This window comes from Cricetulus griseus, chromosome 3 (genome assembly GCF_003668045.3).
Source record: "Cricetulus griseus strain 17A/GY chromosome 3, alternate assembly CriGri-PICRH-1.0, whole genome shotgun sequence".
NCBI lineage: Eukaryota > Metazoa > Chordata > Mammalia > Rodentia > Cricetidae > Cricetulus > Cricetulus griseus.
In genome coordinates this window covers 201,884,617-201,896,898 of record NC_048596.1, presented here as the reverse complement: position 1 = coordinate 201,896,898, position 12,282 = coordinate 201,884,617, and the positions used below count along the sequence as shown (strand labels likewise).

Below are 12,282 nucleotides of genomic sequence, written 5' to 3'. Positions count from 1 at the left end.
GGACAGACCACTTGGGCTGCTGCAGAGAGAAGGGCAGAACTTTGTGAAGCACGGCTTGGTTCTAGAAGCAGCACTGGCTCTGGAGCCTGCTATCACACTTGTAACCCTTCTTCAGCAAGAGTGTGTTTCCTTCCTCTGCCAGGCTCACTACAGTCTATTCAAACAGTACATTTTTGTTTGCTTGCTTGTTTTGCTTTTTGACAGGGCTTCTTATAGATCAGGCTAGCCTTGAACTCACAATATAGCACAGGATGACCTTGAAATCCCAGCACCTGTATCCTGGGTGCTGGGATTACAAGAGTGCACCATGACACTAAGCTTTTTCATGGTGCTAGGGGTCTAACTTAGAGTTTGCTGCATACCAACTGAGCTACATCCTCAGCCCCGCAGCTAGTTCCCTCTTAATCAGTGGCTCCCCACATAATAGAACCTTTTTGATCAATAGATTGTGCTGTTCTACTTGCTATGCTGATATATATATATATATATATATATATCAACACAATATATAATCCCAAACATGCTGAAAAACTAGCTCATGAGTTTACATATTAAAGCAGAGAGCAGACTCTCTTCCTGAGTCTAAGACTGATCTGGCCTCAAGCACAGCACCTTTAGCAAATGTCCCATGACCCCAGTGAAAAGAAGATCAGGTACATCCTTACCAAGGGTGGACTCCTATTGTTGCTCTGGGCTCTGATCTGACCTTACCCTAGAAGGAAAATAAGCTTCAACTCAAATATCTCTGTGAGAGGAGGAGGTAGTGATGCGGATAATTGAATGCATTGTTTTATATCAGATTTGATTTATACTTAATTTATTTAATTTATGCTATATTGCTTTTTTTCAGTAGATTTATTTTCCTAATTATGTGTTGCTCAGGCTAATATTAACATTAGTTGTATCCCCGGGGGATCCACAGAACAGAAGCAATGTGGAGAGGGGAGAAGACTATGAATCATCCGTGTGTATTGCACTAGCAGTTTTCAAGCTATATTTAGCATTTCTCAGAACCCAAAGGACAATATAGATAGCAGAGGATCTGTTCTAACAGGACAGTGGCATCTGAAGTACAGTGAGCCATGTTAACTCCACTCATATGTGATGCTGCTACCACCACACTGCAGTCCCCAGGAGCAGGAACTGTTAGTATTCAGACATCTGTACTGGTCTGTCCCTGGTGCTCTTAGTGGCTGCAGCTGAGGGCATATCCTGTCAGAACCCCAAGGACAGGCCAGTACAGATGTCTGAATACTAACAGGAATACCCATTGAAAACACATTATGCCAGTTAAATGTTGACAAGGGTTCTGTGCATGTTGGTCACAAAGCTTGTTGCTGTTTCGATAAGATTACATATTGTTCATGACAAATAAAAACCATCCCTTCAGATCTGGGTGTGGTGATTCATGCCTGTGGTTCCAGCACTGGGAAGGTGGAAGAAGGAGGAGTGGGAGTTCAAGGTCATCCTTGGCTTCAAGGTCATCCTTGGCCATATAGCACATTGGAGGCCCACCTGGGCTATGTGAGATCTTGTCTCAATAAACAAACAAACCATGAGCTACCCCTTCAGATCAAAGGATACTGCACTGGGATTCAGAAGTTGTCTACCCAGATGACTCCATTAATAGAAAGTAACCTCTTCATTCTTAGAAATAACAGTCAAGAGCTGGGGAGATGTCTTAGCTGGGAAAGTGTTTGGCACACAAGCATGAAAACCTGAATTTCACACACAGACCAGGTATTTACAAAAGTCATGGGATTGTACAGACCACTCAACAGTTAAGAACATTGGTTGCTCTTCCAGAAGACCCAGGTTCAACTCCCAGCATCCACACGGCAACTTACAGCTGTCAGTAACTCCAGATTCAGGGTATCTGACACCTTCTTCTTGCCCCTCTGCACACGGCATGTATGTTGTACATAAACAAACATGAAGGCAAAACATCCATACACATAAGGTGAAATAAAAATATTTTTAACATCAGGTGTGATGTATATGCTTGAGATTTAGTGAGCTCCAAAAATAAGGTAGACAGCTACTGTGGAAAACACTCACACACACACACACACACACACACACACACACACTCACACACTCACACACACACACACTCACACACTCACACACTCACACACACACACTCACACTCACACACACACAATCATGCACACATGAAGAAGGAGAAGGAAGAGGGAGAGAGAAGGAAGGGGAAGGGGGAGGGGAGAGGAGGGGGACAGAGGAACTTCCTGTGAGGATACATGGCAGATGCCCTCAGGATACAAATCAGGCTTCTTGATCCCGGACTCCAGCCTCCACTCCAGGACAGTGAGCAGCTGTCAAGCCTTCCCATCTCTGCTGCTATGGAAGCCCAAGCGAACTCACACACACACACAAGATCCTCAGTTTCCACTAAGATTAATCTTATGTGTTATTCAGGGCCTGCACACTGATTTTTCAGGGGGCGGGGAGCAAGGAAAAAAGGAAGAGAGGGAGAGGAAGAGGGAGGGAGGGGAAAAGGGGGAAGAGAAGAGGAAGGCAGGAGGAAGGAAGAAGACAGGGAGGTTAGGGAGAGTTGTTTTTCAGTGCAGTGGTCTTACTGCCACCCCAGCAAACAGCTTTATCCCCAGAATTGCCTGTGTGATAGTCTGACTTTTATATAAAGCTATGCGAGTGGAATGTCCTCATCCCCTGTCTTCTCTGTGTCCTTTCTCTCCCCACACCCCAATTCCACAACCTTCCTTGTTGAGCAAAATTTAGTTTAAGAATGACAGACTGTTCCCAAAGCAAACGAGAAATGACAGAAAGGGCACAGTGACAGCTACGCCAAGCATGGAGGCTACTTTGGGTCTTCAACTGAACAGAAAACGGGACTCTGTTGACATTAACAACCTTGCCAATTACTGCTTAGTCCTTTGGCCTTCCACAGAGGACAAGTGGGTCAGAAAGTGACAAGGGAAGCTGCTGTAGGAAGTGAGGATTTATCCACTTGGCCTTTTCCCTCCTGGAGCCCTTATGTCCTCACTGCTGATAATGTCACACATCACCAGTAGGACAGCTGTGGGGCACAGATGACAAAAGTGTCCTGAATTCCTCTAGACTTGGGATAGCTCACTGAGGCAAGACAGGATGCAAAAAACGCATCAGTCCTGCTCCTTACAATCTTGTCAGGGGCTGGTTAGCTGAGCCTGTGCTGCTGGGACAGGCAGTTTGGTACAGTGGACAAAGATTCATGCCAAGAGGCAGGTGTCCAGTACCCATGTGCCAGCTTTGCTGAGAATGTCCTCTTTTTCCACTTGGGTGACAGAGCTGACAGCCGGACAGTAAGGCAAAGGACATGCACATCTGTGCTCCCAGAGGTGGATAAAGGTCTCCTAACACATCACCCAGACACCCAGCTTGCCTGTATGACAGCAAACCATACTTCACAGAATCTGTAGGCAATCAGGTGCACACACTTTAACTAGAGAGAACTATTACAGCTGATGTCTGCCTTACTATGTAAGGGTCACAGTGAACCAGCAGGGAAATGCTGACTCTTGAGCCTCCTTCTGGATGCTTCCTCTGTATTTGGAGAACCTTTGTGATCCACCTCTGTCTTTGTTAGGGTTTCTATTGCTGGGAAGAGACACCATGACCACAATAACTCTTATAAAGGGAAACATTTGAGGTGGCAGCTTTCATTTCAGAGGTTCAGTCTGTTATCATGGCGGGGAACATGATGCAAGTACACATGATGCTGGCTACATCTTGATCAGAAGACAACAGGAAATGGATTGTGACAAAGCAAAGCTTAAACAAAAGAGAGCTCAAAGCCCATCCCCACAGTGACACACTTCCTCCAACAAGGCCACACCTACTCCAATAAAGCCACACTTCCTAGTAGCAACACTCCCTATGAGCTTATGAGAGGCAATTACATTCAAACTACCACAACGTCCTTTCTGGTTCTTTCTCTGAACTCCAAAGCCCTTTCCTTGCATCTAAACTTGAACTGGGATGCCACACTCCGTTATCCCGAGTCTCATTCAAAAAGTCCAGCTTCTGCCAACCCAGCAGAGTGGCACTAGGATAATGTGTTGTAGGACTGTGACTTTTTTTCTTTTTTATGTATTTGATTTTTTGAGATAGGATTTTCCTATGTATCCCTGGCTGGCCTGATACTTAGTATGTAGACCAAGCTGGCCTTAAACTCACAGAGATCCATTCACCTGCCTCTGCCTCCTCAGTGATGGGCCACGAACTCTTTTAATAAGATAAACCATACATAAGTTTTCCTTAAAGTATAACAAGTTGGGGAGACAGGCATAATACACGGATTTTCCATCTTCCCTGGAGGTAGAGGCACTAAGCAAAGGAGGCAATACTCAATTTACTGGATTTTTCTCATCTCTCTTGAATTTGACAGTTTGAGTAAGGAAAAGAACACATACACATACAAACCAACATATACACACATATGTATACACATTGACAAACACATATACACATGCACACACTATCCACCTCCATGTACAAACACATGCACAAATATACACAAACATAAGCATACATGTATAAATATAGCCATATGTGCACACACCCATGCCTTCTCTCTGTAACTGCCATCACATTAGTAAACAGTTTGACATTTCTCAGGCATAGCTTACATCTATATCCACTTCCACCAAAACCCAAGTTTTATTTCCTTTGTGAGTGTACAGGGTGGTATATGTACAGTGTTCATGTATGTGCACATGTGTGCAGATGCCTATAGAGGGGAGAGGCTGACATTAAATGTCTTCCTCAGTCACTGTCTACCTCATGTTTTGAGACAGAATCTCTCATTGATCCTAAAGTCTCCAACTTGGCTAGGCTAGTTGGCCAGCAGGCCCCTTGGATTCTCCTGCCTCTGCCTCTCCAGTACTGGGATTACAGGTACACATTTTTACATGGGTCCTACCTCTGCCTCTCCAGTGCTGGGATTACAGGTACACAATTTTATAAGGGTCCTGCCTCTGCCTCTCCAGCGCTGGAATTAGAAGTACACACTTTTACATGGGTCCTGCCTCTGTCTCTCCAGTGCTGGCATTACAGGTACACACTTTTACATGGGTCCTGCCTCTGCCTCTCCAGTGCTAGGATTACAGGTACACACATTTACACGGATACCAGGGATCTGAACTCAGGTCCTCATGCTTGCACGGCAAGCACTTTCCTGACTGAGCCCCTCACACTTTATCCTCCACAGGTAGCTTGGTGTTTATTGGCGTTTCCAGATCCTCCAAGTGCCAATTCAACCAGGTCTTTCTCTCTGCAACACCTTGGATGCACAGGATGCACAGGGTTACACTAAAAGTCTCTCTTCTAATTGGTTTCATTTTTTAGTTTCCCATCGTTATCACCTTGAGAAATGTTCAGCTGTTAATTTAATAAGCTGGCCTGAACTTTTCTTCAAGCTTTAATCTGAAGCACTGGGGAAGTGTGGAGTCCAGGGGATTACACAGCAGAAAACCATGCATCTCTGCTTGGGTGGACACTTCCTCAGAGATCATCTGAGGACCCCTGTTGTGCCCAAATTCTTAACCCCAAAATCACCAAGAGACCCATTCCAATGCAAAAGCAAAGAGCCTTTTATTGTTTAACAAGTTAATGCCATTAACTCAGGCCCTTCATCTGTCTAACACAGCAGCTGATGTGAGAAGGATCCCAAGGGAGAGGCGGGAAATTTATTGGGATATGCAAGGGGAGTGTCTAGGGGTAGGCAACAGTCTCAGGATTGATGCACTTCCGGGCTTGGACGACCTGTCCTGTGTTGATTGGTCAACTGGTTGTTATGGCCTATAGGCCCTCCCAAGGCAGTTGCTATGCTCTGCAAGTCACTGTTATGTCACTTTTACCTTAAAGCCCCATAAAGCACATCCAAGGATATCTGACCTCCTGGTGCCTGGGAGGACAGGCAAGGTCGGGAAGCTCAGCACATTTTGCTGAGTCTTTTCTGCAGCCTGTCATGGCTGCTAAAGCAGGGGGCTGGGTGAGGGTCTGGTCCCTTCACCCAGGCTCGAAATGTCACCTCTAGGGCTGCTGATTGCCCAGCAGCTGGGGTACATTGGATCCAGACAGAATTTCTGGATTCCTTCAGTTGCTCTCGGAGGAGCCTGGTCTCATGTGCACTGGTCTCTTTTGGTTCACCTGTGTTTTCTTTATTTCTCCCTCTCTCCCTCCCTCCCTCCCTCCCCTCCCTTCCCTTCCTCCTCTTTCTCTTCCTCCCTCCCTCTATCCTGTTTGGGAAAGTTGCAGAACCTTTGGGAAGTAGAGCCATGCTGGAGGAAGTACATCACTATGGGTGGGCTCTGAGGGGTTATAGCTTTGCCCTACTTCCTGTTCTCATTCTCAGTTTCCTATGTGTGGCTGAAATGTGATCAGCCGGCTTCTTGCTCCTGCCTGTTGCCACATCTTCCCTGCCATGATGAACTCTAACCTTCTGGAATCATAAACTAAAATAAACCCTTATTTTCCTCCAAGTTCTTATGTCATGGTATTTTATCACAGCCATAGAAAAGTAACTACAATGGTTCCAAACACTAAGGGCTCTCCCTCACAGAAGTCTTACATTCCTGTGCACTACTGCTGCCATATTTACTTTCTTGGCAGATATTTCCCTACCACATGAGTTCTTAGAAAGCAAGGTGTTTGAGGAAATGAAGGAGGAAGGCAAGAAGGAATCGGGGAGGGGAGGAGGAACAAAAAGAGGAAGATTGGAAGGACAAAGAGTCTCATCGAACATAGTCCTGGCATCAAGAAACCCTCGTCTTCCTCCAGGTGTGTTCAGATGCTTTCAGGCCTCAGAGGTCATTATCCTTGACAAACCACTCAGGGGGGAGGCAGAGGCAGAGAATCCAAACAGAGCCCAGAAGTGAAGGTTAAACAATACTAGGCACACCCAAAAATGGGGCACAGATTGGAGACTGTTCCTTGCCTAAGGGCTGCCCCAGCATACTGTGCAATTTCATAGGTAGGTATGACCTCCCAACATCCTTTGGGTGCAGTAATGGGACAGGTTCTTATACCTGGCTGTTCCCACACAACTCTCTTAGGGATTCTCTGCTGAACTTCCCTGATTCGGGGGTCTGTCTTCCAATGCCAGCCTTGTTGCTACCCTAGGTTTCCCCACTTGAGTATGATATCAATCTGAGGGACAGAAGATGACAGATTTTTGTTTCCAGTCAGTTGTGACCTGCTGACTTTCACTAGTTTGAATCCGGCTTGCAAGAAGCCCTAACCCAGTTGTGGGATCTGACTTCAATGTGATGGGGATGCCCAAGCCACCCTGTGCAGCACCCACCCCAGCTCAGTGTCTCACCACAGAGCCTCTGGGCAGTCAGCTACAGAGGAAAGAGCCACGCAGGCTTGGCTTCTGCCTTCCCGGCACCCTCCCCAGCCCAGCTGTGCTACGGAAGCGTCCAGACTCTCCAAGCGAAACCCAGCCAGATTTGCTATAAGCCGGGAATTGGAGAGTTTCACAGTTTGTGCCAACAGTTTGTAAAAAGATGCGACATGTTTCTTCCAAATGTACAACCAGAGACAGGTCATCCATGAGCTGCCAGAACACATTTCACACGAAGCATGAAAAGTCCCAGGAGCTGAATGATGAAGAACTCAACCACAGACCAACGTAAGCAGCCAAGCATCCCTGAAGAATGCCAGAAAGCCTCGCACCAGCCTGCTGCTGTTATTACTACAATTAGCCTCATCTCGATGTGCAGGGAGCCAGATGCACGCTAGACAAGGTCCCAGGCTGCACAGTGTGAAGCACAGCCGGGGAGATGCAGCTGGCAGCACTGGAGAGCAATGAGCTTGGATCACCACACCCCTCCTCCTATGCCAAGTAGGCAGAGCATGCACACATAGATGCAGCCCTCAGAAAACAGTGGAAACTGCCACCTCCCTCTTCTATCCCCTTTTCCTTTCTTCACCGTCCCTGTTCCTCCCTTACATCCCAGCCCTATCACCTACAGAGTTAATGGAGCCAGCCTGGGATGGAACGAGCAGCAAGTTCCTTCCAGACACAAAGGAGGTCTTACAGGACAAAAGACAACTTCAGAGGCTGGAGAGGTGACTCGGTGGCTAAGGACACCTGCTGCTCCTGCAGAGGACCTAGGTTCCGTTGCCAGCACTGACATGGTGGCTCACAACCACCTGTACCAAGGACTCAATACCCTCTTCTGACCTCTGTGGGCACCAGGCATGCATGAGATACAAGGATATACATGCAGGCAAAACAGTCGTACAGATAAAATAAATTAAAATCATTTTTTTTTAATTTAAGACAACTCAAAAGCTTGTTTTTCAAGCCCAGGGATTGGGATTTCAGGTAAGACTCTAACACTTTTTTAAATTTCATTTTTAATTAGCATATGGTGTATTCATGCATGCTTAGCTTTGGTCAATCTGCTCCTCATGTTCCCCCTCCTTCTACATGTACTGACAGGAATGAAGATATTCCAAGGAAGCGCTTATGTCCCTTCCTTTGGCCATCAGATTTTGGCTATCAGGAGTCTCACAATGGGATAAAGAAAAGGCTGAAGACAGCCAGAGGGAACTCGTCTGCTAGAAAGATGTCACCCAGTTCTGACAACCTGCAAGACAGACTGGAGTTGAGAAGGATGTGTCAGTGATGGGCGGGACCACATCTTGACCAGCACTGTTTAGCCATGCACACACTTGCCCTCTCTAAACCTAAGTGTCCCGAGAGGACCCTAATGATGGACTTGGGGGTCACCACACCCCTCTGTTCCCCTTCCCAACAGGGCCACATTGACTAAATCCCTTTCTCTGCTTTCATTATTAACCGTCTCTTTAACTGCCCTACTGAGGACAGGTGCTCAGCTGCCAAGGCCCACACTCAGATCCTAACAATTCCAGTAAGACTCTTTCTGTCTCCCCCCACCCCCACCCCCACCCCTGCTCTCCACTGGAACCCTTCCACCCTCACACTCTGCATTTCCATGGAGTTAGATTTGAGCTAGGGGCTGATCAGGTCCTGTCAGTCTGCAGCAACCCCCTTTTTCATGACTGCTGTACAGGAAATGGCATACCCCCACCAAGAGCCCTTAAATCTGCAACCCCCTAACAGACTCCCTGGCCTCCCCAGGCTCCCGGGTACCTGATTCCTGGAGAATGGCAGGCGTCATAATCCTCATTTCCCCAAAGTAAGTCTACTGGGCTAAGTTACCAGACTCCAAGATATCAGAGAGGTAAAGGCAGCACATCCCCACCCTATAACACCCACCAAAGAAATACACTCCTGCCCCTCAGGCTCTAGGCTAACACATTCCTTCCTTGGAATAAAGGACCCCCTCCCCTCCTGTGCCACCCAGGAATTAGCACCTGGCTGCAGGTCTGTGTGCTGTAGACTGTTCATCATGTGGTATTCTTCACTTCCTCTGAGACCTATAGAAGGGTACATGAGCTGTCACATGGGCCCAAACGCTCCTCCAAGCCCCTGCCATCATCCTGCTGTCTAAGTTAACAAATCTATGACCCTAAGGGACAATCACCTTTCCCGTGTCACACATACTTTATTGTCCTCTCCACATCCATTCCTTAAAGCCTCTTTTCCCCTCTCTCATGGGCCCCTTTCCATTTTCCTGACCTCTGCCCACTCACTCCCACATAAATACACACACATGAAAATTAGAAGTTAGGATTCACACATAAGAGAGAATATTGGTGTTTGTCTTTCTGGAGCATCACTTGATGTGATGTTTCCCAGGTCCTTCCATTTTCCTATACATTTTAAATTCTCATTTTTCTTTACAGCCAAATAAAAGTCCATTATCTATATGCCACATGTTCATTACCCACTCATCAGGTGATGGACACTGAGGGTTATTCCTTTCCCTGGATACTGTCAACAGAGCCACAATAACCATGGATACGTAAGTACCTCTGTGGTAGGAGGCAGTCTTTGGAGTAGATGCCTAGGAGTGATATAGCTGGGTTATTTGGGAATTCTATAGTTTCTTGAGAAGCCTGCACACTGATTTCCACATTGACTGCACCAGTTTGCACTTCCACCAGCGGTGAATGAGGGTTCTGTTTTCTCCACAATCTCACCAGTGTCTGTCACCATTTGTCTGCAATGGGCCTGACATTTCACACGGCTTCTGCGTTTCCATGTCCTGTCAACTTCCTTACTAGGGACTTCCTGATCACCCTGGTACTTAAACATTGTCTCCTTTTGAGTTTCCGACAGTTGATGGGTGCTAGAGGAAAGTGGTTTCTTTAGAGGTGAGGTCTCCCTTAGGTTGTCCTGCTCTGGTGGATGACCCCATACGCATTCGTATACATGAAGAACTTAGTGGATTTAGTGGGTTATAAAAAAAAAAAAAAAGGACATGCAGTTGGGAAGAGGACAATGGAAAGGGATCCAGGAGGAGTTGGAGGGGACAAATCAGAGGCAGATATGATCAAATATATTATATGCACTATCAAATTCTCAAAAAATATGTTTTAGAGCACTAGATGCCCACCAGCCTTGGTCAGCCTCATGCCAGCAGAGGTTCTCTGAGTAGCATCCTCAGGATGCCCCTGTTCTTAGGGAGTTCCTGTGTAAGCCCTGGCATGGTTCATCCATGGAAGGACCCTCTCCAGCCTTGCACTTGACTGATGCCAGAAAGCACCTGGAGTCTGAAGCTGGCTTCCATTGATGGTGTCGAGTTTGTGAGTGACAACAGCTGCCATGTTGATCTAGCCAGGTGTGGTGATGAGTCCCAGAACTCAAGAGGTGGAAACAGGAGGACAGACAGCCACAGTGAGGCTAGCTGAAACTAAAGAGTCTCCCCAAACAGTCAGCCAGAAATCACAGAATGAGGATCCCCACAGGTAGGGAGCACAGTGGCCCAGCAGAGTCCTAAGCCCTGACTGCACATCCCTGCCCATCCACAAGCACTCCTTTCCCACATGTGTAAGTGTGTCTTCCATGTGTCTCCAAAATGAGATTGAAACCCCTTAAGAGCAACAACTTAGAGGGCAGAAACAGGAGGATCCCTAGTTCAAGGCTAGCCTGAGATATACAGAGAACTAGAAGCCAGCCTGAGGTACATAGTGAGACCCTGTCTTTAAAAAAATTAAATACAACCTAGCAGATGTGTATATGTGTATTTCACAAGCTCTCTGCAGTGTAAAACATAGGAAAGACCCCTTCGTGATAGATGAGACACCACATTTGAGAAAGCAGGAATAGCAGTCTATCTGTTTTTCTCTCCTATTAACACTTTGGGCAGATTATCAATTTTTTAAATTATTAACCTTCTTAAACTACTTTTCACTGTCTGTAAAACAGACAGCATAATTGATGTGACCCACAAAGTAGCTCTGCCCAGGACCAGGCATTTGACATTGCTTAGCCAGCAACAGCAGCAACACAAGCTCATTCATCCCAGTGACCTGATAAAAAAATACTGCTTATGTTGCCCTCTTGGTTTATTTGTTCATTTGTTTGGAGTTTTTGTTTGGTTTGGTTTGGTTTGGGAGTTTTTAATTTGGTTGGTTGGTTGGCTGGTTGGTTGGGTTTTTTGTTTTGGTTTTTTGGGTGTGTGTGTGTGTGTGTGTGTGTGTGTGTGTGTGTGTGTGTGTGCGCGTGCAGAGGGAGGGTCATATATCTTCCTCAATCACATTCTGTCTCATCTTTGTAATATAGGGTCACTGAACCTGGAGCTCATTAATTCAGCTAAACTGGCTAGCCAGCAAGCCTTAGGGATCCTGAGTCTGCATTCTCAGAAATGGGGTTACACTGCACCCAGATTTCTATGTGGGTTCTGGGGATCCAAGATCAGGTCCTTGCGCTCATGCAGTAAATACTTTTGTAACTGAAAATCTCCCCAGCCAGCTCAGACTCTTCCGATGCCACAGCCTACCCCCCAAGTCACACTCTTCCAACGCCATGCCCTACCCCCCAAGTCACACTCTTCCAATGCCATGCCCTTTCCCCCAAGTCACACTCTTCCAATGCCATGCCCTTTCCCCCAAGTCACACTCTTTCAATGTCACATCCCATCCCCCAGGTCACATTCTTCCAATGCCATGCCCTATGCCCCAAGTCACACCCTTCTGATGTCACACCCTACCTCTTAGAAGTGAAATCTCTTTCCAGATAATTGTCTTCAGCAAAAGCCAATGTCAAAATCTCTATCCAACTGACCCCAAATTTGGGAGGGAAGGGGAAAGGAGAGACAAGCCAGCCCCTTGGAATTTTGGAAACTGCCTATTGGAGAGGGGACAGTGCTGGCAGCTAGGGAT

At 46.7% G+C, this 12,282-nt stretch overlaps 1 protein-coding gene across 1 annotated transcript in view; it reads right to left on the bottom strand.

Annotated features, from left to right (window-relative positions):
• Positions 1-12,282, bottom strand: part of Disc1 (DISC1 scaffold protein) — a 173,269-nt gene that overhangs the window by 117,632 nt on the left and 43,355 nt on the right. The gene's annotated exons all lie outside the window — the stretch shown is intronic.